Raw genomic sequence first — 27724 nt, forward strand, 5'->3', positions numbered from 1 at the left:
TCTGTTTGCTAAATTTTGGATGACACGTTTCGTTTCTAAGATATGTTGTGCAATAACTGATTTTTCGAAGTGGTTGAGCATTTACGTGTTCTTGAAAACGGAATTTGAAGTGTCTGCCTGTCTCCTCTACATAGTAGGCAGCACAGCTGGGACAGGAAACTTTGCACACTCCACTGTTGTCGTCTCTTTGTGTATTTCATTCTACGTTATGGACGAGTAATTTTCCTAACTTACTATTTATTGAGAATACAACTGTTACATTAGTTTTTTTGAAGTGGTGAGGGTTTTGTGATATGGCGCCCAGGTAGGGGATGCTGACAAATGTTTCTATTCTTTCGCAGTGTGTCCATTCGTTGTCTTACTTTTGAGTAAATTGTCTGTCTGAATTGTCAAGTGTTTTGGCTGTGTAGCCATTGCTTATTGCAATCCTCTTCGTTGCATAATTCTTGAGGATGTTTTCTTCTAAATCAAGACATAAATGCAGCATGTTTCTGTGTGGTGGGACAGCGTTATGAGTTCTCCAATATTATGTCTCTATATGTGTGTTTTCTGTGTATGCTGAATTTATGGTTTTGTTGGATGTTTGAGTTCCACGACTTTATGCTTTTGTTGTCCTCATGTTCTATTGTGTATTTCATGTTTTTGTGGAAAGAATTGCTGCTAGTAATTCTCCAATCTCGTCTTTTGTTCCATAAATTAGCACCAACATTTCATCAACATATCTCCAGTAATGTATTATTTTCCTCTTGAGTCTACTGTTTTCACTAAAGAATTTATTTTCCAGATGACTGAAAAATATATCCGCCTGAATACTTGATACGCTACTGCCATGACAAGACCCTCTTTCTGTTGGTTAAGTTTCGCATTAAATGTTAAGTACAAGTACTTGTGAGACAATGTTAGCCGAAACATGTCCTTGACTTCTGATGTTTCTGAAATTGAAACTTTATGTTTTACTAAGTTTTCAAGGATTATGTCTATTGTTTCTTCATTTGGTACATTTTAAATAGGTTAATTACAGGAAAACGTGGTACCTGCAGAAATATTTACTCATATATCTTTAGTTTTAGTTGCTGATCACTTGTGTTCTCAACAGAGTATGATTTATCAAACGTATACTACTACTTCAGAATTTCGTTCAGAAACTGAAAGATTCTGGAGGCAGGTGTATTATTAGAACTAACAGTTGATCTCAATGGAACATCGGATTTATGGGGCTGAGGTTGAAACCTCAGTCTTGGGACTGTGGGATTCATCGAAACACATGTCTTTGCTTGTTTTTCTGTGAAGAGAAAATTGCGTTTAGTAACCATTTTTCTGATTTTGTGTTCGAATTTTATAGTTGAACCTTGTTTGAAGTTTGTTATGTTGTTTTCAGAGAAGAGTCAGTGTTGTAGGGATGTATTCGTCTTTCTTCAAAATTACTGCCTAATTTGTTTGGTCCACTTTCAGAATCATGGGATTGTTATTTCTGAGTTTCATGTCCTTCTTCCTAGAAAACATGTTCAGTCCATTTTCTTTTAGTTTTGTGAGTAAAATAGGTATAGTCTTTACGTTTTACATATGAAGTAAAAAAAAAAAGACTATACCACCGCCGTCGATTACGGATGACCAAGCAGCAAATGTCGCGCTATAAACCCCCTATACATATCCACCCTATGTAAAATAGGGAAAAAAGACTTCCACTATCTTGCTGCGAAAACTACCAGTCACTGCAGAATGTCCAATTATTTGCAACCTTCATCGGTGTAAAGAAAAAGCGAGAATTTAAACTCTGAAAAAAACAAACAAATACCTACATTCAGCTTTATGGACAAATTACATGACCTGAGAGCATCTCTCATATTCAAATTTCTGTGAGTAAACTCTCTTGCACGTGTGTATTCAGACACATAAAATGACATTACAGAATATAGCCTTTCACGCCATTTACTCACATGCTTAAAGAAATGCAATAATTTTATACTTGACAATAACAAGCTATAATTCAAGAGGAAGTTGCTGTTTTGATCCTACATCACACTGGCGTTTGTGAAACAAATCGTGAGAACCTGTCTTATAATATAACCTCATATAAACTTTTATCACGTATCTCTCTCTTCCAATACATCTAACTCAAATACTCTCTGCATACTCACGTTTGACATTTTTGCTCCGTGTCTCTTCCTACCATATGCATACCAAAATAAATACCATAAGCGCCATTTGATCATATTACAAATACAAATATCACAACACTGGAACAGATGGCCAGTGGTCAGAGTCGCTTGCACAGACCAGATTAAAGTTTTGTCTACAGCACTGGAGGAAGAACATGTCCAACAGACTATTAGTCACAAGAGAAGGGTTCCTGTGTTGTTCTTTCATAATCAGTTTACTACATTGTTTTTTCAAGTGTAACATACATAAACAGTTTATGACTACAGCTTTGCACACTGCCATACACTTTGTATCTCTAAGATACAAATCAGGTGCTGAACCGACATTAACACGTTTTGATTCATTGGCTCTCACTGAAAGCTGAAGAATGCATGGTATAAACTATGCTGCTCCCACAACAGGATGCTAGAAATAAAACACAGATGCTATGTTTCTCATTGAGAAAAATGTAGAAGACATCGCAGTATATGGAAACTGAGATAGTCTAGGTCATTGTACAGTGTTTGCAAACAGATGTCTGTGGATGATGACCTTTACAGTTGAACTCATCTTTCAGAGTGATGAGGCAGTGCATGTCTAGCGTTATACCAAGACCACCCACAAAGTAGTGTTGTAAAACACAAGTGTCTGGCACAGCATGTGATGGACACCGAACAAAAAGTTCACTGTATTGCCTGTCAAGTGCTGTACCCACTACTCTATAGAAACTAGCTCCCAAGAAGAACGGGATAACTGGAATTCAGATCAAACGAATTCTATGGCGAAGGGGTGTTCATGAAACAATAGTCAATTGCATGGTTAGTGTAGTGGTTGATGTATTCGTGTAGGTTGCTACGTATCTAAAATGTATTGAAGAGTGCTAAAGTGCTGTTTACTAACTTCGACTGGGACGAGGAAGCTCTTTCACTATACCAGTGTGATTCAGTTCATTACAGCAACATGGCACTGAAGTCCAAGTGAAATAGGAGGAGCGAACTTATTCAGGCAAAGGATGGCGTTATCTCACAAGGTTTCACGGCATCCAACGTCTTCAAACAGAAAGACTGATGAATCTCAACGCCAATCACTTGGTGAAGAGAAATTTCTGTCACCATAAAATACTAAATGCTTAGTGCAGTGTTAATTTTGTTATAGCGGATGATAGTGGTATCAACGTTATAGTGTAAATTGAGAATTTATAGTGAGGTGAGAGAGTGGGAATGGTTCAGATAGGCGGAAACAAGGTGAGAGGCAAAGTGACATGAACATCAAAGCAGGTGATGGCTAAGTACACTACATTCTGTCTCGTTATTCATGTCTCGGTAGCAGCAGTGTTAGTGCATAATTTACTCACTGTGCTTGCTACAATGAAATTAAGAGCTCGAGAGACTTATTTCTAAAGCACCAAACGCACATTCGCAATTGTGGTCTATTTAGTTGTAAGGGTCTGGTCTTATAGAAGATGTTGTGAATTTAAGAGAGGTTTTTTCTATAAAAATACACTCAAGTATATCGATTTTTAATATTTCACACAGAAATTCGACATCATTATCCTCCTCGTCTTCTTATGCCCCCTCCTCCTCTGGCAATAAGTACCTCTTTGGTGGTGGGTCCTGCAGTGGTGGTGGTGATGCTTCTCAAAAACAATAATTAAGTGCTATTAGCCATATGGATCACATAAACATCCACACCAACACACACACACCCACCCACCCACCGAGACACAGACACACACAGACACACACACACACACACACACACACACACACACACACACACAACACAGCATCAGCTGTGTACTGAAAACCCCCGCAAATTTTCTGTGTATTAGCAAATCTTGCAATATATATCTGGTCATAGTGAGTCAGACAATATAGTTTCTATAATGAATCTCACATCCAGTGATCAGTACTCACAACTATAAAGAGCACTAATCATTACCACATGTAAGTGGTAGAAAACAGCGGTACACAGAATCAGGACACATCAATTGTGTGAAACATGGCACAGCTGTTAATGAGAAGAGAGAGAGAGATTTATACATATTTGAAGTACATTAAGTACAGTACTGAGACAGGAACTTCATACATTATATCGAATTTTAAACCTAAAAGAAAGTAACTTGGGTGCGTCACCATTAAGTGTAAGAATGCATGTTAGGTTATCAAGATCAATAAAAGATTGATAAAATAGACCCAGTAACAATATAATTGTTTTTAATTACTAACAGTGCTGCTCTCAGTTGTAAATCATTGCCTCCAGCCGCAATTGAACTAATGTAACCATTAGATTCCTTTAGGAATCAAGTATTGTAGCTATAATGGAAACAATGATGATGTGAACTTGATTGAAATTTGCTGTAGGGAAAAGGATGATCAAGAAAGTTTAACCATCCACTAACTTTTAACAGATCGAATAAAGGCCTCATAAGCCCATAGATGACTATCAAAATATGACTACACGAATCCCAGATATAAACACAGATTTTTAATATTAATTATACATGGAGTCCACAGAACTTGCTGAAGTCGAAACATACTTTGCATAGACGTGTACAAAGACAGAAAAATATGTGTGTATGTAGATGATAAGAGTCGCAGAAGAAAGTAAATGCATTCATATTCGTAACTCTCGTAATACTTTCTTATGATACATTAAATTCGCCTGGAATACAAATATCGTAGTAACAAATGCGTCCTGGGTGTGAAACGTACTGTTTACTAAGGTTAATTTTTACTTACCTTTCTGTAGGAGTAACTTTACGCCCACTTACCTCCGTATTTGAAGTTCTCAATTTATTTTCGACAACCACGACTTTTTCTGTTACGATGAAAATATCTTTGTTTGGGGTTATACCTTGAAGAATAAAACTAATGTGTTAGACTGAAAGATAAAAACCTAAAGCTACACAGTTTATGTGCAGACAAAGAAATAGCAATAACGTGGACGTTGATAATAATAATCCTGTTGTTGTAATGAAAGATAAATTTAAATGGTTACCCCACATAATTTTTTTGTTGGTTATAACTCTGATTTGATGCATTTATAGATGGTGTAATGCATATAAATTCGTATCTGAGGTTACATTGCATGATAAAATGGCATTCGCTTTGCACTATCATAAGGGAAAGTTCATTTGTCGTGATCAGGTACATTGCATCATTTGACTGAATTTAGACCACAGGTGATGCTAGCACCGATTGACATGTAAAGCTCGATGATTCATCCTCGAAATTTCTATGGGCCTTTCGTCACATTCTGTCATTCCATTATCATAGAATATTCCCTCAGCAGCATGATAAGTGGTCAAGAGCGTAGGGACTGGGATCACTTCAGAGATGGATCAGAGTGCCGATTACGAAAGGTGGAAGTATGCAGTGCATCATCAGTCGTCAATCGCGCTGTTGAAGGAAAGGGAATAATTTACATTGCGGGCAGTCGGTTACATGGGTGATGATGAGTGCGCGCGCGCGCGCGCGCGCGCGCGCGCGCGTGTGTGTGTGTGTGTGTGTGTGTGTGTGGACGCGCACGCGTTTCGGTTGGGAATTAAAGCGTACTGAGAAGTGCTAGAGCGTTCCTTACTAACTTCGACCTGAACAATCTCACACACATTTGCTGTACTGATCTGACTATTCATTCAAGTTCCGTCTTTGACCCAAACCCCGCCACTTATAGACACTACAATGCACTTACCATTGGCCGATTCCACCTCCATCTCCTCCTCCTCTTCCACCTCAAACTATTCCATTATTTCAGCCAATAGATTTTCATCTGTTGATAACATCGAAAAGAATGTATATTCAGTAAAATGTATTGAAACGCATGACTCGAAATGCCTAGAAGTATATTCAAATACATGGAAAGCATGAGAGATGAAATTGTTTGTTATTAAGCATTGTATTTCTTACATTAATAGTGGCACGGGTATTCTACTGTTAAATGCAGAGGAGAGAGCGGATAGGTGGAAAGATTACATTGAAGGCCTCTATCTGAGGGAAGATTTGTCTGATGTGATAAGAGAAGACACATAAGTCGATTTAGAAGAGGTAGGAGATCCAGCATTAGAATCAGAATTCTAGAGAGCTTTGGAGGACTTATCATCATATAAAGCAGACAGTAGACAACATTCCTTCAGAATTTCTTAAATCATTGGTGTATGTGGCAACATATCGGCTATTCACATTTACATACCATTACACTTTCAGACAAATATCATCTACACAGTCCCGAAGAATGCAGGAGCTGACAAGTAGGAGAATTATCGCTCAATCAGCTTAACAGCTCATGAGCCCAAGTTGCTGACAGGAATAATATACAGAAGAATGATAACGAAAACTGAGGATGTGTTAGACGACGATCAGCTTAGCTTTAGGAAAGGTAAAGGCACTAGATAGGCAATTTTGACGTTGTGGTTGATAATACAAGCAAGACTAAAGAAAAATAAAGGAACGTTCTTAGGATTTGTCGACCTGGAAAAATGCAAGATGTTCGAGGGGTTAGTAAGAGTGGACGACCAAGAATTAAGTGCTCAGATTAAAAACAGTAAGACAGGGATGTAGCCTTTCGCCGCTACTGTTCAATCTGTACATTGAAGTAGCAATGATGCAAACAGAAGAAAGTTTCTGGAGTGGAATTAAAATTCAGGTTGATAGAATGTCAATGATACGATTCTCTGATGACATAGTTATCCTAAGTGAAAGTGAAGAAAAATTAAATGATCTGCAGAATAGTACGAGCAGTTCAATAAGTACTGCATGTGGATTGAGAGTAAATCGAAGAAAGACGAAATTACTGAGAACTAGCAGAACTGAGAATAGTGGGAAACTTAACATAAAAATTAATGGTCACGAAGTAGATACAGTTAAGAATTATCTTACCTAGACATCAAGGAAACCAACGGCAGATGGAGCAGGGAGGACATCAAAAGGAGACCACCACTGGCAAAAAAGGGCTTTACTAGACAAGCGAGGGCTACTACTATCAAATGTACACATTAATTTGAGGAAGAAATTTCTGAAAATCTACATTTGAATCACAGCACTGTGTGGTAGTGAAACATGGACAGTGGGAAAACAGGAACAGGAGAGAATCGAAGCAGTTGATGTGTGGTGCTACAGAAGTATGCTGAACATTAGGTGTACTGATAAGGTAAGTAATGAGCATGTTCTGCGCGGAATTGGATAGGAAAGGAATATGTGGAAAACACCGACAATGAGAAGGGACAGGATGATAGGGCAGATATTAAGCCACTTGTGAATGACTTCCACGGTACTTAGGGAGCTAAAGAGGAAACAGGAATTCGTGCAAGCACGCAATTGAAGACATAGGTTGCAAATAAAAAAATACATACATAAATAAAAAATTTGCACTCACCATCAAGTACATGTCCCTCCATCTCTTCATCCTCCAACGGCTGAAGGAACTCAATTGTGGGTAGCAACAAAACTTCACACCAGTACACGTTATTTATAAGTAATTATGTATCAGCTGAGCAAATATACCGAAACTAGGTTATGTACCTCTACTGAACTGTACAGTGTCTGCTCTAGAGATAATGTAAATATTCACATCAGTTACATCCTCTTACATAAACGTGTGAATGGGCCTCATCTCTTTGTAGAACTGGGCTGGAACAAGATAGATGAATCGTAATAAAATTCTTTCAGACTACATATGTCTGTTGATGAAGAAACACACAGAATTGGCAATAACTTAGGAGAAAGACGTACCTGGAGCAAATCACAAGTCTCTTGTTAACAACTGTAATAGCGCAGATCACAGAGTGGCCTGTGGTGGCTGTTGACGAGAGACAGAGCCATGGATGGCCGGATGGTGGGGTTTATCGAATGTAACCCTATTGGAATAATTGCCTTAGAATTTCCCAACTAGCTGCAGGTTGGGATGTCGTCTGCCAGACGTCATGTAGCTTTACAACAGACCTTATTCATCAAACCTGAATTGATAACACGAATAGACAATGGATACGTTGAATTCAATGAAATGAGGAGCGTATAGTCAGGATTATTAGATGCAGAATGAGAATCTGCAGTTAGGGATTGCTGCTATTCCTCCTACCTGATACTGTGTTAGAGCTACTTGTAATTAATTAGTGCTAAATAACCTATTAATTTACTCAATTCGAATGCCTGTAATTTACAGAAGCTTTGAGAATTGTGTTCATCAACAACGTAAATTGCATAATTTACCATAAATGTAGTCTGCTTACTTATATACTTCTGTAAAAAGGAATCTCACAGCATTGTTTCCATGGCGTATTTCCTTTAGTCCTGAATATAAATATATAAGCAGAGATGTTTGAGTCCCTAGCAAAAATATCTGTCAGCAGAGGGTTTGAGTTGTTTGCAGACTGCATACTCCTTATTATATTTCAATTAATTATTTTATTTATTTAAGAAATTTTGTTTAAGAAAATTCTCTGCTTCTTATTTATATTTCCTATTTTTAGTTATGATTTCCGTCGGTTTTATTTAGGTTGTAGCTTCAGTCTTTTAAAAGTTAAAGAATACAAGTCTTTGGTTTTAAATACCATGGGAGAGCTAGATATATGTCCCACAGCCTCGATGTCGCTGATACTCCTTGTCGGAAGTGCTCCACCTGAAATCTCTAAAATGTTTATTTTGCTACGAAGATCGTTAGGCACAACTAGGTGCTATGTTGTAAGATGCGTATGGATTGATGTGTGTAACTTTTTTTATGAACAACAAGGTTATTGCTGTTGAGATAGTCTCTCGAAGAATATTGAGCATGATAAGATGCACGCTCGCACTGTCATTCCACACTGCACCTCCGATCGATCTACGTCACATGATATCTGTAGATTAATTCTCAACTCTTTTATAAATTGATAAATAAACACCTTAAATGGGTATTATTTTCTTGAATTTGTTTATGGTGGCATCGAATAACTAAACATTTACAATGGAGCTTAATAGCGTCGCACAGTAGCAAAATCTGTCCAACATAAAACACGTCCTATCTCTTCCATTGCTTCACACTGAGTCCTCAAATATACATCTTTGTTGATTATTCCAGAGAGAAGTGTCAGTAGCATGGAACGTCCAATTCTCGCAGGTAGTTTATACCACTCTCGGGATTAATAATTCACTGCACCTTAATCAAAGTTTTACCATTAACCACATCGTGTAGAAGGTTGCCTCTTGCTATGACAATATAAATGTCCCCCTCTCTCTAGTACTCCATATTTTTGAAACTATCCACCTCTCTGTAATACTCCTTTTATGTGATGTAAGAGAGTCTCTTTACCAATAGATCGGCGTTGTAACTGTATATTTACCCTTTCAAAAGTATCTAAAAGTGTAGCAACTGTTGTATCCCATCTCAGAAGACTCCTCCGTCATTCAGTTTGAAGATGATGGGTGCTTCTCCAACTAGGGAGATGACACCATTATATACCGTGAAATCTTACAGTTTCCATGTACTATGATGCCATACATATTTCTGTCAGTGAGAAACATCGTCGCTGTGTTTCTTGCTACCACCATGTTGTGGGAGCAGCATAGATTACACAATGCGATTTCCTACTTCTGTGTGAGGTTTAGCACCTGACACAGACGTCAAAGTCATAATAGAAAAACAAAGTGTATAGTGGTGTGCAAAGCTGTAGACGTACACTGTTTAGATGCGTTACAGATGAAAAAACTATGTAATAAACTGCTGATGAAAGAACGATACAGGAACCTTCTCTTGTCAAAGATAGGCTGTTGGATATGGTCTTCCTGTAATACAAGACTTTATGGAGGTCTGTGAAAATAATTTTCACCTCTGAGCACCTCCTTCAATGGAGTGATATGTGTATCTGTAATATGCTCGATGGCAATAAGGTGACTGTTTTCCAGTATATCAGAAGAGGGAGACATGGTAAAACTTTATAGGAAGTTCTATTAGAAGGAGTGGTATAACACATTAAAAACTGAATGCAAGTAGTTCTCTCAAAAGTACACCGATTTTGCTCATAAAACTAATAGAAATTGGCTGTATCTAAATTAATGCAATCGTTACTGTTTTTATTATTATCATCGTGACTGCCTGTTTAGAAATGGGTGTTATCGCAGGTCCTGTATCATTTCATACTTCACAACTTCTAATTATAAAGTAACCAACACTTGAACTTTAGCTTCTTGTCGAACTTAGAGATACAGTGTTTTTCAGGGCATGTGACTAAACTGCGTGAAACAGAGTGTGGCGATGAAACTGTTTACAAAAGTAGAACGCATGGATCTCCTGCTATTGCGAATGATTGTCTGCTGGGTGATAGAAACTTTACAGGCAGGTCGGCAGAGGAGAGTTATTGACCAAAAGTGTCACATGCAAGCACGCGTGTGTCAGGAGACAGAGAGAGAGAGGGAGAGGGAGAGGGAGAGAGAGAGAGAGAGAGAGAGAGAGAGAGATGGTTCAAATGGCTCTAAGCACTATAGGACTTAACATCTGAGCTCATAATTCCCCTAGGCTAAGAATTACTTAAACTTAACTAACCTAAGGACATCACACACATCCATGCATGAGGCAGGATTCGAACCTGCGACCGTAGCAGCAGCGCGGTTCCAGACAGAAGCGCCTAGAACCGCTCGGTCACAGCAGCCGGCACAGAGAGAGAAAGAGAGAGAGAGAGAGAGGGAGAGAGAGAGAGAGAGAGAGAGAGAGAGAGAGAGAGAGAGAGTGAGAGAGAGAGACCTTATAGGACCTTCTATTATGAGACAGGCTCTCATGATTTGTTTCGTAAATCCTAGTGTGATTTAGCATCGCAATTGTAAAACGCGACCTGCCATAGTGTACGAAACAGCAACATTCTCATGAGTTGCAGCTCATTGTTGTCGAACGGAAAATGATTATGTTTATTTCGACACGTGAGAAGATGAGAAGAAAGGTTGTATTTTGTAATGTTATTTAATGTGTCTGAAATGTTTCAAATACACACGTGCGCGACAGTTTATTTACGGGCACTGATTTGAACGTGAGGGGTGCTCTCAGATCGCGTAATTTGTCCTTCAAGCTGAAAGAAATTGGCTAAGATAATTTTTTACTTTGCAGTTTAAATTCTCGTTTTTCCTTTCTCCGATGATGATTTCGAAATGACGAGGACATTCTGCTATGATCTTGGTAGTTGTCGCAACAAAATAATGAAAACTTTTTTCTCAGATTTCATGCAAGGTGAACATGTATAGGAGCTGTATAGCCTATCCTCAGCAGTTTGATCATCGTTAATAGGTGGCAGTGCTGTAGTTTTTTTCCATTTCACACTTCACTGAACGCCGCAATAATAATGGGGTGTGAATTGAATCCTGCAGTCGAACGTAAGATCTACGCCGAATTTGCTTATAAAACAACAAAATTGACTCCACCTATTTTCGCGGTAAGAGGACATTTATTATCGTTTCGATTGTGTTCCGTTTTAATAGATGCTCGATTGTAAGGGATGTGTTAACGTTAAATACATTTGTTACAGTCAAATGTTGAAACCTTCCCGTCTAATATTGGATGAACGTTTGCTTGCTGACTGAACGCTGCGTCTCTTAAAATCTTTTAACTGCTGCTCTGTCAAGACTACCTGCTGATTATTACGACGAAACATAAAATGTGTTGTCGCTGTGGCCCTCAGTCGTTACCTGAAATTATTAAGACTGATTCTTACCTTTAATTATTTATACTGGATCGCCATCTGACTGCTACAGCAAACTGTGGAATGAATATACTTACTTCTCTTTAACATAATTATAAGCTGCTGGTGGAGTTTCATAATACTTTGTGACTGGAATTCTTTAAGTTGAAGTTAATTTAGATTTGATAAAAGCTGAAGCTCAGTTTAGACTTTTCTTTTAAGATAACAATAAATTCCGTAAAGCATTTACGTGAATGATTTTGGGATAGAAAATTCTTAATGCATTTAATCTGGTAGAAGTTAACTATATTCTGAGAACGATCTTGACAAACAATTACAAGGGGTATAGTTCTTTACAAAAATTCTTAAAAAGTAGCGTTGCGCTACATACCTAATTTTCCATCAAAATTATATAACTATATTCTGAGAACGATCTTGATAAACAATTACAAGGGGCATAGTTCTTTACAAAAATTCTTAAAAACTATGGATGAACGTTTGCTTGCTGACTGAACGCTGCGTATCTTAAAATCTTTTAACTGCTGCTCTGTCAAGACTACCTGCTGATTATTACGACGAAACATAAAATGTGTTGTCGCCGTGGCCCTCAGTCGTTACCTGAAATTATTAAGACTGATTCTTACCTTTAATTATTTATACTGGATCGCCATCTGACTGCTACAGCAAACTGTGGAATGAATATACTTACTTCTCTTTAACATAATTATAAGCTGCTGGTGGAGTTTCATAATACTTTGTGACTGGAATTCTTTAAGTTGAAGTTAATTTAGATTTGATAAAAGCTGAAGCTCAGTTTAGACTTTTCTTTTAAGATAACAATAAATTCCGTAAAGCATTTACGTGAATGATTTTGGGATAGAAAATTCTTAATGCATTTAATCTGATAGAAGTTAACTATATTCTGAGAACGATCTTGACAAACAATTACAAGGGGCATAGTTCTTTACAAAAATTCTTTAAAAGTAGCGTTGCGCTACATACCTAATTTTCCATCAAAATTATATAACTATATTCTGAGAACGATCTTGATAAACAATTACAAGGGGCATAGTTCTTTACAAAAATTCTTAAAAACTATGGATGAACGTTTGCTTGCTGACTGAACGCTGCGTATCTTAAAATCTTTTAACAGCTGCTCTGTCAAGACTACCTGCTGATTATTACGACGAAACATAAAATGTGTTGTCGCCGTGGCCCTCAGTCGTTACCTGAAATTATTAAGACTGATTCTTACCTTTAATTATTTATACTGGATCGCCATCTGACTGCTACAGCAAACTGTGGAATGAATATACTTACTTCTCTTTAACATAATTATAAGCTGCTGGTGGAGTTTCATAATACTTTGTGACTGGAATTCTTTAAGTTGAAGTTAATTTAGATTTGATAAAAGCTGAAGCTCAGTTTAGACTTTTCTTTTAAGATAACAATAAATTCCGTAAAGCATTTACGTGAATGATTTTGGGATAGAAAATTCTTAATGCATTTAATCTGGTAGAAGTTAACTATATTCTGAGAACGATCTTGACAAACATTTACAAGGGGTATAGTTCTTTACAAAAATTCTTAAAAAGTAGCGTTGCGCTACATACCTAATTTTCCATCAAAATTACATAACTATATTCTGAGAACGATCTTGACAAACAATTACAAGGGGCATAGTTCTTTACAAAAATTCTTAAAAACTAGCATTGCGCTACATATAGCGAGTGGCTGGCGAGCACACCGCTTCTTTCAAAGTGTTAATTCATACCTCGCTTACAGCGACCTCCTCTCATGTCTCGTTAGCTACGACTGCCTCGTCTCACATCTTACTCGCAACTGCTCGCTTCCAACGCTCAATGCTACAAAAGTGCGGTCTCGCCGCCAACAATGGTTTTTGGTGCAGACAATCCCTGCTACCATTACAGATGTATTACTGCGCGCTGTTTCCCGCTCTTTCTCAAAATGTATCTATGCGCGGTTTCCCGCTCTTTCTCAATAATACACAATGCAATTTAATTAACAAAACAATTTAAATAAGAAACAGTTCAGATAATTACATGCTAAAACAGTTTAAATACGCCTATTACATAATTACAATGTCATTCTCGCGGAACGGCGGGCCTATTGGATGCACTGAGGGTGTCCCTATTCTGTCTGCTTGCCGACACAGCTGCTCCCTGTTCAGGGGACTGCTTGGGGATTGTGTGCTGCAGCTGAATTTTAGCTGAACAGACAAGGTGAACTTTGGGCGGGCCCCATCAATCTCACATAGTTTAGTTGGCATTACCTCCCTTTGCATTGGTTAAGGGCCGAAGCCTGGACCATCACCTCACGGAGGGCCTGGTGCCGCACGCATTGTCCCCACTCGTCCGCCGGCGGAAGGGCGGTATGTCGTAGAGAAACTGCGTGACGCGCAGTAGCAGCTGCCTTTTTCCGATCAGCAGAAGTCTAAGAAAACTATCTGTAGAGTTCTCTGGAATTTTTATTACTTTCCGCGGGGTCCAGTCTTTCCAAGAAATATGTTTAAAAGATTGCATGAAGTGTCCCGTTCTTGTCTTTCGCTGTCTGTGACTGATGTGCAGTTAGAACATTCAAGTATTTTCCATCAAATGTGATAGCTTGCATTGGCTCCAGTTACCTGGGCTGCAGGGAGATTGTCAAGCAATGTAGGGGAAGACGTTTGCAGCGAACTCTGTCGTCAAAAGTGATAGATACAGTCCTCAGCTGTATGCTTACATGTCATACAATAATTAAACTCCCCTCTGTCCAACACCAACTTCTCGTCAGTTAAACAATTTCCCACCAAAAACATAAAAGTACCTGGCACTCCATCCTTTTTCCTGCCAGCTTGTAGGTGAAGAGTAGAGTTTTAGTAAGTCTGCCACCAGCTTCGAGGGGTATTGCAAAAATTTTTTCCAGCAAGAGAACACCAGTTGTATTATATTATCATTTTTTGAGCTGTGTTGAGATTTTAGGCACTCCGTGTGTATGCTATGCATATGGCTGCCTAATTAGAACCTATCTTTATGGTTAACTCTGTAATCAGGGTCGATCTTTACTTCAGTTACCCAACCAAATAAATTGAGTACACTAATCTTACCTTCTTCTTCTGCATCTGGACAGTTTCGATGTGTTAGGGGTGCACTTGGGCATTCCGTCCAGAAGGATCAGGAATAGAGTCCCAGAAGGAGTGCCATCGCTTTTAGTTTCCCACCAATTCTCTGGTGGGATGGGACGTCAGCGTAGCTCTTCGACAAATAAATATTTTTGCCAAAATTCGAAATTCCTGCCTGTAGGGTAGGTGGGCATGGGAGTGGGAAGTGAGGAGGGTGCAGGGACACACGTGTCAGCTGAGGAAACACATGACGTCACCTCGGGGTGGGGTGGAGGTGGGTGAATTATTGGTTGGTCAGTAACTCCATCACCCTAGTAGTGTTGGTTACATCACAAGTTGTATTTTAATTCCAACCGCCAAATTGTACGGCATTTAAATCCATCGAAACCGTAATATTTATTGACAATGCACAAGCCACAACCTCATCTATAACAAAAAGAGAAGAAAAGGAAAGGAAGGGAAGTAGACAATGTTGGAATCTGCATCTGCGGTTTCCAGTGCCGCTTCTTTATGCGATTCTAAAATTGGTCACTCAATCATAGCACTGACCATATAACATCTTGTGTTCTAGGTTCTGAGTACATTATACTCCAGGTGCAACACTTTACCCTTCCAATAAAATAAAAACTCAGAAACTTGACAACGAAATTTGTATGTGCGTTTCTCACTAAGATTAGATACCAAATGAGCATAAGAAAGTTGAGTAAAAGTTTTTGGAGATTTAAGAAGCCGCAGTTTTATGAGTGGCGATTATCATAATCAGTCCACGATGACGTCGGAGGGGGTATCTTAGAACAGTAACGTCATTATGGTAAAGCCATAGGACTAATGTAGAAGAAAAAATGCATCCCCGATACCATGCAAAATACTGGCTTGTACTGCTGCAGTCAGCCGACACATAACGAGTGTTGTATAACACAAATAGCGCGCACAGAAGGCCCGTGAAAGTTGTATGCACGTGGGGTGACCAGCCGTCTTCATTTTTCTGTGCAGGTCATAATAGAATATCTGAAGTTACCTGCTAGTGAGAAAGGTGTTGATTTGATTCTAGAACACAGATTTTGTTTCTTGGTGGGTATCTCAAAGGCAGCAAACCGTTCAGTGCATGGAGCTGAGAAGCCCATGTCTCAAGCTGACTGCGACAATGCATATTTGCACAGCTGAGAGAAGTACTGAATTAGTAAAGATTTGGTTTCTTATGACGTTAATGGACACCATCATAAAATATATTGTTCAATGTTAAATATGTCATTCAACTCATTGTGTTGTTAGTGTTGTTATACATTGTAAGCCTGTAGTAAAGTATGGTAGTGACTAAGGCTTCTAAACTCTTTATGGTTGGTAGGTGGTCACAGACTCCAGTGCGTAGATACACTGGGGAGGAACAGACATGCACTACCCCACTGAGTATTATGCTAGTTTATCGCCCCTTTCTCTGTTGTGTTTATCTCATACTGTATATGATGGATAAGAGACAAAAACATTTTGTCGCTTAGCGTAATAACTGTGATTGCTAAATTCAGTTTTACCTTTACTTGCTCTCGGTACATTCTACATCAACAAAAGGAAACTTTATAAAATTTATGAGAAAGTTCCACTGCTTCTGTTTGCAAAAAACTACTGTCTTATACCACTATCCTATAGCAACCACATCTACGTGTGTAAAAAACTGCATTATATTGTATCGTCATACGCGGGGCCTTACGCTTGTCTTCTACTGGTACATAACTAGTCGACCATTCATACATTATAACATGGATGTTTACATACAAATGCTAAGAATTTATTATGCATTAGCGCACGTCTGATTTCCAATCTAAACGACCTGAACATTCTCACCGACGGAATGATAGCGTCTATAGACATTAAAAATATATTTACCAACGCACTTACATTTCAAACCAGAACACAGGGTGTATCAAAAAGAATCATCCGATTTCGCACTCCTATATTTCTGAAACTAATGAACATTTACAATGAATTTTGTTTGACATATACAGTGAATTTTGTTTCTTGATGAATGGGAAACTCAAAAAGTTTCTTTTCGTACCTATTCATAGATGTTCAATATGACCCCCCTTGAGATGAACGGCATACGTCAATGTGGTATTCAAATAGTTCCGACACTGCAGAGAGCATGCCTTGACTTACAGCTTCCACAGCTGTTGTTGTTGGTAACGGAGGCTCATAACCCGAGACTTTGGAAACCCCCATAAGAAATAATCAAATATAGTCAGGTCCAGTGACATTGGAGGTCAGTAATGTAAGGCTGAATCATCTGGTCCAGTGCAATCGATCCATCGTTCAGTAATCCTTTGATTTGAAAATTCCCATACTTCCAGATGCTAGTGTGGCGGTGCCTCATCCTGTTGGTAAATGAAGTCGCTCGAATCAGTCATTCACTGTGTAAAAAGGAAATTCTCATGTATATCGAGTAATGTGCTTCCTGTAACGATGTTATCAGGAAAGAAAAATGGACCATACACCTTTTGCCGTGAAACTGCACAAAACACATTAAATTTTGGAGAGTCCGCCTCCTGTTTTACGGTTGTTGCGTACCACAATTTCTCAAATTATGACGGTTCACCTTTCCCATTAAATGGAATGCTGCCTCGTAAATAAACACCGAATGTTCAAGAGAACTGTCATCCTGAATCTTTCCTAAAACGAAACTACAGAACTCCACACGTTGTTGTTTGTCACCTTCACGAAGTGCTTGAAGTAGCTAAACGTCGACGCAACACACTCCAGACGGACATCGGGGGCATGTCGAGGTTGTAGAGCTGCCCGGCGAACGGATTCCTGTACGCTCTCTTTGAAACTATGGCCGATGCGTTGGACGTCTATGTCAGACACCCAGGGACTCCCCGGCGATTTGCCTTTACACAAACAACCTGTGTCTTGGAATTGTTGCCGGCCGGGGTGGCTAAGCGGTTCTAGGCGCTACAGTCTCGAACCGCGCGACCGCTGCGGTCGCAGGTTCGAATCCTGCCTCGGGTATGAATGTGTGTGATGTCCTTAGGTTAGTTAGGGTTAAGCAGTTCTAAGTTCTAGGGGACTCACGACCTCAGAATTTATGTCACATAGTGCCCAAAGCCATTTCAACCATTTTTACGATGTAAATTTTGTTCACAATATTAGTAAAGAATCATTGAGGAAACAATTTCGTACACTAACTACTCCACATTTTCTTTCACTTCATCAGTGACTAGCCAGGATAATAATAAGAAATACCACAGCATTACTTACTGCGACGACTTTTCAGAAGGAATCGGTAAAAAATTGAGAAGAGTAACATAAATCCCGCGTTTCTTACAGTGCAAATTGTAGGCTCGAAATATAGACACAGTCACATAGCGAACCATGTAACAACAAAGGGGTTTACTCGATTTCTTGTGATGACTCCTCTCAGGACTACACTGGACAAAGGGACAGTGGTGTCGACATTCTAAAGAACATCTCAATTTGAACAGTTCGAAATCCACACTAACATCTCACTTATACGATAAGCAACACTGTTTCAGATCTTCATAATAGGTTGGAGATACTACATAAAGATGTCAAGGGTGGTGTTTTAAATGCGGACAGTACACTGCAGGTTTTTTTTCATTTTATAATAATATCCAAGTTACTCCTAGTGCCGGTCGACGTGTGGGTCATTGTGATTCATTTATTGTGTACACTGTTTTAATGTTGCGGAAATTAATAGCAAAGAAAAACCACTTTGGTAATGTTATTACTTTTTTATCACCCACGTTCTAGTCTTACGTAATACGGAAAGCTGAGTCCAAGTCTTTGCGTGGCAACCGCAGTTCCTCAGCATAGGACTAGGAACGCGTTTCTCGTACCTTCCGTGTTGGTCGCGTTAGTTCGACTTCCTTAACCATCTCAGCACCAGGATGGGAGCCATCGTGCGCACCCCGACAACATACTGGACGCCTCGAACGTTGTGTTGTCAGCCACTTCCATTACTATTTTTTTGCTGACCAACACATGAAAGTGTGTCGTCTTCCCGTAACGTCGACCTTCAGCATAATCTGTTCCCTTTTTCTCACTGGTGACCCTCAAAATGTGTTTAAAATAATTTTAATATGTATTTGCATACATTAATTTTATTTGTTTCATCATTAACTTTATTTATTTGTAATCTTCAGTCATTACAGTATCCAAGATTTTCCTGGGTATCATAAACAAGGGGCATCGCCCATTGCTTGACAGAGATCCACAGGAACACTTTTTAATCGGTCAGGTGATGCCAATTCATTGTGATCTTAACACAATTCCCATTTTTGTCTGTTTTTGCCATCTCATACTGATCTTAATTACTGCTCCACTGGTTTTTAGTCAGTGAACGCTTTCTGATTACTTATTCCATTCTTTCGCTCTTATAGACTGGAGATTCATCAATGATGATGGTTTTACCACTGAAGAATACTAAGAACTTTGCCTATCGACTAAAGTTGTTACTCTGCCTCATACTGTAATAGCTTCGTATACCATAAGACATAGCATGGTTAGTAACCATCTTCTGCCATGACATTACAAATCTTATTCATTACACACGAATAGCCCCATTCTTTGTTGGGCCTACGTGATTCACACCTAGTTTCCTAACCGGATGGATAATATTTTCTTCCTCGTTTAAAGTTATTGATTCAGTACTTTAAAATATCGCAGATTAATTCATTTCCGCGTTATTAAATTATTCACTTATTAAAATGTCTGTACAGGCATACACCATACTTGCAACTTAAACGTTGCGAAACCGGTTTGAAAGTCTAAGCTTTCCAGAAGCTTTTAGTCCTTATAAATAAAACTGACGTGGGATATTTAGCGTTGCTCTGAACTCAACCTTAACGTGGTATCTTGAACATAATGACGTCACCAGCCAGCATGCGTTCCAGAAACATCGGACATGCGAAAACAAAATTCGCGCTGTAGCCTTATGATGTACTACTATCGAATAGAAGAACAAAAAGGGTAGAAAACGAAATCTGTGAACTGGCTTAGAATTTCTTCGTACGGAGGCCGCAGGATGTCAGCTTGCATGTAACTTAAAGATGTGCGTCAAGATAATGTATAGCGACTCTTGCTGTCCATGTTGTACGAGAAGACGGCAAAAATTGTTACGCAGGTCATCTCACGCTGAAACCACTGCGGACGAGTGACGCATTGACACAACAGAGTATCTGCTATGGGTTTCCTACAGACAAAGCTCTGCTGCGATAAGGATAACAGGTGCATCTGAGTGTGGGAGTGAGATGGAGCGGCAACTGTAAACGTATCCCAGAGTTGTAAAACGGGGGCCGGTTCAATTGTTGTGGTTGAAACCTGTACACTGCACACAGTTTCAGCGTGAAATTCTGGCGGTGTATAGACCAGAAGCGGTGTCACGTCCGGCCGTAGTGGAATTCTGCAAACTACAGGACTTAGGCCACAGAGACACGGGTGAAGCGGATCGTGAAGGAAGATCACGCACATTGGCCACAGACGATAATGCCCGGACAGTGGAGGAACTGCCTCGCAGCAGTCACAGATTTTCCGACTATGAAGACGTTCACACATCGGTTCTCGAATAGGCCCGTGACAAAGGAACGGATTTCTACCGTCGAAAAACTGAACGATTGGTAGAATACTCCGACTGTTGTTCACAGAGACTTGGTGATTATGATGAGAAATAGTGTTATGTGTCTGTGTCACTATCAAGTGTAGTGCAGCATTCAATAAAAGTTACTTGGTCTGCCACAGTAACCATTAGCTTAATTTTTGAAGTGTTAATGGGCTCACAGATAATTTCAGTATTAATACCAGACATTTTGCATATGATGTAGCTATTCGTAATGAAATAATCACTGAAAAAGGTGCATAAATGAACAGATATTGACAGTTGAAGGAATTTTTCACCCTGCTGAGTATGCGCTGATATGAAACTTCTTGGCTGATTAAATCTGTACGCCACACCTAGACTCAAAATAGGGACTTTTGCCTTTCGCGAGCAAGTGCTCTACCAGTTGAATTAATGTTTCTTTCGGAAGTGCTACCCCTGCAAGTGACGCAGGAGAACTTGTACGAAGTTCTACATGGTGGCAGCCCTGACGTCGGCTATGAGCGCTTTTCACTTGCTGTTCTACGAGATACGTAATTTAGCTAGTAATGAATGGTTTTTCCGGTATATTCTGTAGTATTTACGTGAGTTAGTGTCAGATAGACGTGATTAATTGAAGGTTTCAGTTTTTATTTGCGTCTGAATAAGATAAGCGAAGTTTCTGTTTACGATAGTATCGCGTGTACGCTAGAGTTTATTTACATTCTTAACTGACGTTAAATACGCGGGATTATCAACTAAGTCAGTGCACAATACGCATTATTTACGTTTGTTAGTCTCATTTAGACTCGATACATTTAAGGCAGCAGTGTTTATAGTACTATTAGGTCATATTCGCATGCACGGTTACGCTTCTTTACATTATAAATATGAGGGATGATCAGCAGGTGTAGCTTACCCTAGGTTACTGTTTAATTCGGTTACAATATTCACTAGATAGCCCCCAGAAGTTTACTGTAGGTCACTGTCTTATTCTTTAGTATTCAGTAGATAGCCCTTAGCAGGAAAATAAGCACCAGATCTAGCTTCTGCCATACATTTTTATTGTTTTTCATTGTTGAGGGTTCTTTCTGCCAACTAGAGTGTAGCTGTTAACCTTGTGTGGCAGTAGGTTTCCCTAAGTTTCTTTTAGTAACTCAGTTATTAGCTAGATGGATAGGGACTGTGTCTGTTGTATGCAGATGCAGGAGGAGTTGGCCACAGTCCAGACGCAGCTGGAAGCTTTTTTGGCAGCTGTCAACAGGCTCCAGATTGCACCTTAAGGTGCAGTGAAAATGGGGTGCCTGGGGTAGCCTCTACTGTACTAGATTTGCAGGGGGGGGGGGGGGGGCGGGTGTCACAGCTCTCTGTCACTGATCCAACCTCAGGTGCGACTGAACCGGAAGGCCCAGTCTGACCTCAGTATGGGTGGCGGCCTGTGTCGAGATCTCGAGCCTCAACGCGAAGGCTGCATGGGGGACGCAGGTTCCTGCCAAATCCCATGCACTTTGCTAATAGATTCAGTGTGCTACCTGATGCTGCGGGAAGGTTGAACCGGATGAGAATGCACTTTCTGCCAGGATAGTGGCCGCTCCTTCAGCAAGGTCCGGACAGGCACGTGTGGATAGCGGTTTGTTAGTTATTGGGAGCTCTAATGTTAGGCTGATCATGGAGCCCCTCAGGAACATAGCGGCTATGGTGGGGAAGAAGTCCAACGTTCACTCGCTGTGCTGGTCGTGGGGCCCTGTCCAGGACGTGGATGAATCTTCCGGCGGCTATCGAGCGCGTGGGGTGCAGCCAGCTGCAGATTATTGCACACGTCGGCACCAACGATGCCTGTCACCGGGGTTCCGAGGAAATCCTTGGGTCAACGGCTCGCTAAATTGGCGAAGACTGCTTCCATCTCTCGATGAGTGGAGGCCAAACTGACGATGTGCAGCATCGTACCCAGGGTGGACTGGAACCTATGGTTTGGAGTTGAGTGGATAATCTAAATGAGATGCTACGTCAACTCTGTGACGAAACTGGTGATAGATTCCTCGACCTACGCTATGCGGTGGAAGGTTGTAGGATGCCCCTCGATAGATCAGGAGACAGCGACATGTTTTAGATTACATTCCTCCCAACACGAAACAAACCATTAACCTGAAAAATTATCAGTTCATGACACTGATGTATGTGTGCCAACAGTAAAATTTGTTAGTTCGTCTAAATAGGTCATTCCAATGGATTTAATTATGCTAAATCTCGCGTCGAAGTGTCTGTGGCAAGATCCCCGAGTTACTCTACGAAATAAAGAGTAGCAAGGCCAATATTGTATTAGGTGCCGGAAGCTGGTTGAAACCAGACGTAAATAGTAGTGAAATTTTGAACTCGAATTGAAAAATGTTTAGGAAGGATAGGAATGATGCTATGGGAGGTGGTGTGTCCACTGCAGTTAAAATCTGTTTAAACGCATTTGAGACCGTCACTGGGTCTGATTGTGAAATAGTCTGCATAAAGCTGTCAATCAGACAAGGATTGACCATTGTATTGAGATGTTTTTACAGACCATCAGCATCCGCAACAAACGTCGCAGAACGTTTCAGGGAAATAAATATCCAAATTATTCTTTAGCTACAGGTGGAGACTGATCTGGCATCCATTGACTGGGAAAATAACACGTTTATCACAGGGGGCAGAAGCAATGACTCGTGTGAGGTTATGCTAGGAGAACTTTCAACATACAACCTTGAGCAATTGTTTAGAAAACCAACTTGAGATGGGAACATATTACACTACTGGTCATTAAAATGGCTACACCACGAAGATGACGTGCTAAAGACGCGAAATTTTAACGACAGGAAGAAGATGCTGTGATGTGCAAATCATTAGCATTACAGAGCATTCACACAAGGTTGGCAACGGTGGCGACACCTACAAAGTGCTGACATGAGGAAAGTTCCCAACCAATTTCTCATACACAAACAGCATTTGACCGGCGTTGCCTGGTGAAACGTTGTTGTGATGCCTCGTGTAAGGAGGAGAAATGCGTACCATCACGTTTCCGACTTTGATAAAGGTCGGATTGCAGCCTATCGCGATTGCAATTTATCGTATCGAGACATTACTGCTCGCGTTGGTCGAGATCCAGTGACTGTTAGCAGAATATGGAATAGTAGGTTCAGGAGGGTAATACGGTACGCCGTGCTGGATCCCAACGGCCTCGTATCACTAGCAGATGAGATGAGAGGCATCTTATCCGCATGGCTGTAACGGATCGTGCAGCCACGTCTCGATCCCTGAGTCAACAGATGGGGACGTTTGCAAGACAACAACCATCTGCACGAACAGTTCGACGACGTTTGCAGCAGCATGGACTATCATCTCGGAGACCATGGCCGCGGTTACCCTTGACGCTGCATTACACACAGGAGCACCTGTGGTGGTGTACTCGACGACGAACCTGGATGCACAAATGGCAAAACGTCATGTTTCCGGATGAATCCAGGTTCTGTTTACAGCGTTATGATAGTCGCATCCGTGTTTGGCGACATCGCTTTGAACGCACATTGGAAGCGTGTATTCGTCATCGGCATACTGGCGTATCACCCGGCGTTATGGTATGGGGTGACACTGATTACACGTCTCGGTCACCTCTTGTTCGCATTGACGGCACTTTGAACAGTGGACGTTACATTTCAGATGTGCTACGACCCGTGGTTCTACCCTTCATTCGATCCCTCCGAAACCTTACATTTCAGCAGAATAATGCACTACCGCATGTTGCAGGTCCTGTACGGGTCTTTCTGGATACAAAAATGGTTCAAATGGCTCTGAGCACTATGGGACTCAACTGCTGTGGTCATTAGTCCCCTAGAACTTAGAACTACTTAAACCTAACTAATCTAAGGACACCACACACATCCATGCCCGAGGCAGGATTCGAACCTGCGACCGTCGCACGGTTCCGGACTGCGCGCCTAGAACCGCGAGACCACCGCGGCCGGCTTTCTGGATACAGAAAGTGTTCGACTGCTGCCCTGGCTAGCACATTCTCCAGATCTCTCACCAAGTGAAAACGTCTGGTCAATGGTGGCCGAGCAACTGGCTCGTCACATTACGCCAGTCACTACTCTTGATGAACTGAGGTATCGTGTTGAAGCTGCATGGGCAGCTGTACCTGTACACGCAATGCAATCTCAGGCGTATCAAGGTCGTTATTACGGCCAGAGGTGGTTGTTCTGGGTACTGATTTCTCAGGATTTATGCACCCAAATTGCGTTAAAATGTAATGACATGTCAGTTCTAGCATAATATATTTGTCCAAGGAATACCCTTTTATCATCTGCATTTCTTCTTGCTGTAGCAATTGTAATGAGCAGTAGTGTAGATATCTTGGCGACAAACAGACCTGATCTTTTTGAGGAAGTTAATCTAGAAGCAGGTATTAGTACCATGTCGTTGTGGCTTCTAGGTTAGTGGAAGCAGCAAAAACAAAACAAAACAAAAATAGAGAGAGGGAGAGAGAGAGGAAACCAAACAGCGTAGAGTTTTCTTCTCTTGTTTGGGAAAGAAAGTAAGTGTCACTAACGAATATAGGGGAGGTAAAGGATCCACCTTAGTACAGCAAACGTATTAGAAGTTGCTGAGAATGCAGAGAATTTTGCACAGTCGTTTTAAACGTAGTCACTGCCCCGTTAACAAACACAAATTATGCGGAAAGAAAGCAGCTGTTAAAAGGTCAATGACAGATTGTTGTAAGGAATTTAAAAGCAATATTTTATCAGATTCTATAAATAACCCCAAAAAATTTTGGTTGTAGGTAAAATCTATGAATGCTCCAAATAATTCAATACCTTCTTTTGCTGACAGTGCGGGTAATGTAACAAATGATGACAAACAGAAGGCCAAAATTCTAAACCTAGCTTTCAAAAACTCGTTTACGGTAGAGGAATGCAGCACCATTCCCCCTTTCAAGGATGGCTGACATAGTGTTTAGTGTATTTGGGATTGAAAAACAGTTTAGTTCCTTATACGCCAGGAAAGCATCTGGCCCAGACAGTATTCCCGTAAGATTATATATTGACTATGATATATACACTCCGGACCATACTTGCTCCGGACACTGCGAGAGGGCTGTACAAGCAATGATCACACGCACGGCACAGCGGACACACCAGGAACCGCGGTGTTGGCCGTCGAATGGCGCTAGCTTCGCAGCATTTGTGCACCGCCGCCGTCAGTGTCAGCCAGTTTGCCGTGGCATACGGAGCTCCATCGCAGTCTTTAACACTGGTAGCATGCCGCGACAGCGTGGACGTGAATCGTATGTGCAGTTGACGGACTTTGAGCGAGGGCGTATAGTGGGCATGCGGGAGGCCGGGTGGACGTACCGCCGAATTGCTCAACACGTGGGGCGTGAGGTCTCCACAGTACATCGATGTTGTCGCCAGTGGTTGGCGGAAGGTGCACGTGCCCGTCGACCTGGGACCGGACCGCAGCGACGCACGGATGAATGCCGAGACCGTAGGATCCTACGCAGTGCCGTAGGGGACCGCACCGCCACTTCCCAGCAAATTAGGGACACTGTTGCTCCTGGGGTATCGGCGAGGACCATTCGCAACCGTCTCCATGAAGCTGGGCTACGGTCCCGCACACCGTTAGGCCGTCTTCCGCTCACGCCCCAATATCGTGCAGCCCGCCTCCAGTGGTGTCGCGACAGGCGTGAATGGAGGGACGAATGGAGACGTGTCGTCTTCAGCGATGAGAGTCGCTTCTGCCTTGGTGCCAATGAGGTAGTATGCGTGTTTGGCGCCGTGCAGGTGAGCGCCACAATCAGGAATGCATACGACCGAGGCACACAGGGCCAACACCCGGTATCATGGTGTGGGGAGCGATCTCCTACACTGGCCGTACACCTCTGGTGATCATCAAGGGGACACTGAATAGTGCACGGTACATCCAAACCGTCATCGAACCCATCGTTCTACCATTCCTAGACCGGCAAGGGAACTTGCTGTTCCAACAGGACAATGTACGTCCGCGTGTATCCCGTGCCACCCAACGTGCTCTAGAAGGTGTAAGTCAACTACCCTGGCCAGCAAGATCTCCGGATCTGTCCCCCATTGAGCATGTTTGGGACTGGATGAAGCGTTGTCTCACGCGGTCTGCACGTCCAGCACGAACGCTGGTCCAACTGAGGCACCAGGTGGAAATGGCATGGAAAGCCGTTCCACAGGACTACATCCAGCATCTCTACGATCGTCTCCATGGGAGAATAGCAGCCTGCATTGCTGCGAAAGGTGGACATACACTGTACTAGTGCCGACATTGTGCATGCTCTGTTGCCTGTGTCTATGTGCCTGTGGTTCTGTCAGTGTGATCATGTGATGTATCTGACCCCAGGAATGTGTCAATAAAGTTTCCCCTTCCTGGGACAATGAATTCACGGTGTTCTTATTTCAATTTCCAGGAGTGTATATAGCACCATTATTATCCATCATCTATCAGAGATCATTGGAACAGCGGAAAGATCCACGGTATTGGAAATAGGCCCAGGTCATAGCAATCTATAGAAAGGGTAGACAATCGGATTCCCATAATTACCGGCCAATTTAACTGACATCGTTTTGTTGTGGAAACATAGAATGTAATGACCTTTCTAGGCTGCAGCACGGTTTTAGGAAACAGCGGTCATGCGAGACAGCTAGCGCTCTTTGTGCGTGATGTACAACAAGCTCTAGACACCGGCTCCCAGGTTGATGCCATATTTCTCGACTTTCGAAAGGCGTTCGGTCAAGTTCCGCACTGTCGCTTGCTCCAAAAAGTGTGCGCTTACATTATATCCGATGACATATGCGGTTGGATAGAAAGTTTCCTTACAGGCAGGGAGCCGTATGTCGTCCTGAATGGAATGCATTTAAACCGAAACAAGCGTAACGTCGGATGTGAGTAATAGGTCCGCTGCTTTTTACGATTTACATAAACTATCTGGTTGATGGTATTAACTGCGACATTAGACTGTTTGCCGATGATGCTGTAGGCTACAGGGAAGTAGCGTCACACTGAAGTTGTGAACAAATCAATGAGAATTTACAGAAAATAAATGCGTGGTGTAACGACTGGCAGCTATCTCTCAATATTAGTAAGTGTAACCTACTGCGTAAAAGAAGGCTAGCGGAGCATAAATGTAGATGCAGACAAAGAAGTTCGGTAGGTATCTGACCAGGTAATAGTGGAAAAACATGTGTGAAGACAGGTC

General features: G+C 41.2%; 1 protein-coding gene across 1 annotated transcript in view; it reads right to left on the minus strand.

Moving 5' to 3' along the window:
• The window catches only part of LOC126355491 (octopamine receptor Oamb-like), an 879391-nt gene that overhangs the window by 225498 nt on the left and 626169 nt on the right, over window positions 1-27724 (minus strand). The gene's annotated exons all lie outside the window — the stretch shown is intronic.

This window comes from Schistocerca gregaria, chromosome 3 (assembly GCF_023897955.1).
Source record: "Schistocerca gregaria isolate iqSchGreg1 chromosome 3, iqSchGreg1.2, whole genome shotgun sequence".
NCBI lineage: Eukaryota > Metazoa > Arthropoda > Insecta > Orthoptera > Acrididae > Schistocerca > Schistocerca gregaria.